Source organism: Aplysia californica, unplaced genomic scaffold, assembly GCF_000002075.1.
Source record: "Aplysia californica isolate F4 #8 unplaced genomic scaffold, AplCal3.0 scaffold00220, whole genome shotgun sequence".
Lineage (NCBI taxonomy): Eukaryota > Metazoa > Mollusca > Gastropoda > Aplysiida > Aplysiidae > Aplysia > Aplysia californica.
This window is the reverse complement of record NW_004797490.1, coordinates 400801-404677: the sequence shown is the minus strand read 5'-3', so window position 1 is coordinate 404677 and position 3877 is coordinate 400801.

Genomic DNA, 3877 nt, shown 5'->3' with positions numbered 1-3877 from the left:
ATATTATGGTATGGTATGATATATTATGGTATGGTATGGTATGGTATGGTATATTATGGTATGGTATGATATATTATGGTATGGTATGATATATTATGGTATGGTATGGTATGGTATGGTATATTATGGTATGGTATGATATATTATGGTATGGTATGATATATTATGGTATGGTATGGTATGGTATATTATGGTATGGTATGGTATGGTTAGTATGATAGGGTACGGTATGGTATGGTATGATATGGTGCTATTTTAATGGTATGGTATGGTATGGTATGGTATATTATGGTATGGTATGGTATGGTTAGTATGATATGGTGTGGTATGGTATGGTATGGTATATTATGATAGGATACGGTATGGTTTGGTATGATATGGTACTATTTTAATGGTATGGTATGGTATGGTATGGTATGGTATGGTATGGTATGGTACGGTACGGTATGGTATGGTATGGTATGGTATGGTATGGTATGGTATGGTATGGTATGGTACTATAGTAAGATATGGAACGGCTATAATGGTATGGTATGGTATGGTATGGTATGGTATGGTATGGTATGGTATGGTATGGTATGGTATGGTATGGTATCGTAGGCCTTTGGCTATGGCATGGTATGGTATGGTATGATAATGTATTGTATGATATGGTATCGTATGGGATGGCTTGAAAATATGAAATTGTATCAATTTTACGTCCTTCTCAGCACTGTTGCCGTTTTATAGGCTACATATGTACAGGGTGATTTAAAAAAACCCTTTACAGCTTGTTTTGTAAATATCTTCCTCCATACTGAAGTTTTGCGTTTCAGATTTGAACATACCGTTTGGAAGCCAAAAGGAATTTGTCTGATATGTATTTCAGATAGGTTCATTGAATGGTTTTGCTCTATATAGCGCATAAAAAAACAACAACCCATTTTCAACCTTGTCGCCATTTTCATAGCATGACGCACCATTAGGCCTACCACTAAAAGTTACAACAATCACGCCATATTGCAAGCTACAGCAGTCTAACAGGTCAACAGAAGTCTGCAGATAATTTTGTTCGCCTACTTAGACCATGGTTATTTTTAGGAAAGAGCAGACAGCTTTTTGTATTGAACATTACCTCTCCACAAACTCACCATCCCTGACATTTCGTAAGTTCTGCGCACGGCATGGAGAGAATGCTTAGGTGCCCTCAAGACCTTTGGCGTCATGAGTAGAGAAGTTTCGTCAGTTTGGATCTAGATTCTATAGCGAATCAGAACTAATAAGTTCTTTAAAAAATGACCACTTCAGGTCGAACACGCACCATGCGCAGCCCTTTAAACGTTATCAAAGTGTAGATTTCAGTAGCCGAGTCCCATGAGACGTCTAACCGTGGATGATGATCTGCGGCTAGGACTTTCCTACACCTCAACAGCCTGCATTCACATGGCAGATCTTAACCTACTACCAGAGAGGGTTTTCTACTACTATACCATGTTCATCTTCACTAGGCCGAGATGACATGGATCAGAGCATGGCAATGTGTTCATGATTCCTCGATTGTCTAGTAAAGAGGGATCATTTCCTCGATGATATTTGGTTTAGTGCAAAAGCCCATTTTCACCCTGCGGGATATGTTGTTAACTCCAAAAAATGCAGTCTATTGGGCATCCCATTCTATTGTCTCTAGACGCCACTTCTTAGTGAACATGTACAGTGTATGTGGCTTTAAAAACTCATGGTTTAGCAGGTCCTTGTGTTAGGGCGCCACCGAACCTTTCGAACGACGCGTTAAAAGTGTGTCGAGTTCAAAGGAGGGCATGAAGAGCACTGCTTCTAGGAATTTCAGAATGAAATCATTAGGTTTTTTAAACTCTGTAAAAGGGGACTCTCGTGGCCTAGAGGTTAAGGTGTAGGCCTCTCATTCAAAGGTTCCGGGTTCGAATCCGGGTAGCGACCGAAAAATTTTTTTCTCTAAAAATGTCTCCTTTCACCTTCTTTCATGCTCTCCAGCAATGTTCTGTTGTCTGCTTTCGTTTCCACTTTATCCCCCCACCCCCTCTCCCCCTCCTCTGGGCTCCTGACTCTTTCTGCAGCCTTTCTACTGCTACTCCTTGGCTCCTCCTAACTGCTGTCTTTCTGCCACACCCCTGATCTTCTGGTAGGAAAGATCTACACCTAGCCTTCTCGGACAAGGGCGAAAAATCTCGGAGGGCCCGGGTGCAAGTTGCGCACGTTAAAGATCCCTTGGTGGTCTAAAATCGATACGAGTAGTCTTCGGCCGCCACCCGGGCAAAATTCAAAATTCCCTACAAACTGAAAATATTAGGTGTGTCCCGGCGCTCATATGACCTTATGCAGTTGCAAGCGCCGTAAAAACACCTACCAAAACAAACAAAACTCTGTAAAAGATACTAAACATTGTTCAAATGTCACAGGGATGGAAATTAATGTCAAAGAGAAAATAGAGAAAAAGGTCACCTAATCTTTTCACAACTTCCTTTACAAAATTTTTAAACATTTGTGTACTTGCGTTTTTGGGTGCTTTTTTCTTGTAACCGTTTTCAAAACATGTTTCTTCTTCGTGGATTTTATATCAAATAAATTCCTTTTGAAGGAATTATGTCTGTTCCAAATTACAGCATTTTAGAATAATTTTTGCGCGAGATATTCAGAAAAAAAGTTGTAAAGTTGTTGTTTTTTTTTATCACCCTGTATAATACTAATTAATTATACGCTGAGTCTTCGATTTTATATTTATAAGCGACTTTGTATTCACTAGCACTAGGCTGTAAATAAGCCTTTTAAGTGAGAAACTAGAAGCAGCCTTTATTGTGTCATCCGGATTTTTTTAGTAAGCTGTTATGTCGGTCGTTACATTCTCAGTGTTTGGCATCATTTTAATTAATTTATTCTGTGCATGTCTAGGTGTAACAACCAACAAATCATTTCGTTTTACAACCTGGGTCAGAAATTTTAAACGCAGCTTTGTACACTGTACTCTAACAAGACTCTAGCCAAGCCTAGTTTAGGGATCTTATGTGTTTAATTGTGTGTATTACTAGTTGTAACAGCCAGCTAATACAATTTGCGGGCCGACGTTGTGGAATCATGCTCTCGTCAATTTTGGGGCACATGGGGTTATTGATATCATATTAAAGCCTCTTTCTCTGCCTTGCTTTTGGTGAAAAAAATATCAATCTATGTTGTACAGAAATCGAGATAATTGCAGTTGAAAGAGGTCGCCTGGTTTCAGAGGTAAAATTTACGAGAAAATGGCCGCCAAGTGTGGTTATTTCCATAGCTTGAGAGATAGCCTGGAAACTGAACATTTCTCAGTTTTTGTGCCTTTAATCACTGGGGGTTTTTTGGGTGTAAAACCACTACAGAAATAGATTTTTTAATGGACATTAACGGTGTGGGGCCAAAAAAAGAAAATTAGAAAAAAAATGGATCAACGGCCAGAAAAAAGCCAGTTTCTTTGACATAATAATTTTGACAATCGCCTGATTTCACCACGATGCCTCACATTTTGGTTTTACAAACGGAGTCTGCAAAGTTACACTGTTAGTCTCCATTCCCCTCTAGTTGCTGCCCCCCCCCCCTTCCCCCTCCAGTCGTTCTTGCATTTCCCCCCCCCTTACTCCTGTTGATCATGGCGACTCCAGAAAGCACGACCCACTGTCGCTGTGTGTGCAAAGGGCTGGGGATAATCCAGCGATAGCGGCCTACGTACGTACGTGATTAATGAGGTTCTGCTTTGACATCGTTCCTTTTTTCATGTGGTGTTCAAACAAACGAGACACAACTGAGATAACACAGACACAGACAGACAGACACACACACACACACACAGTGGACAGACACACACACACATACACACAGAGGACACACCCCCCCC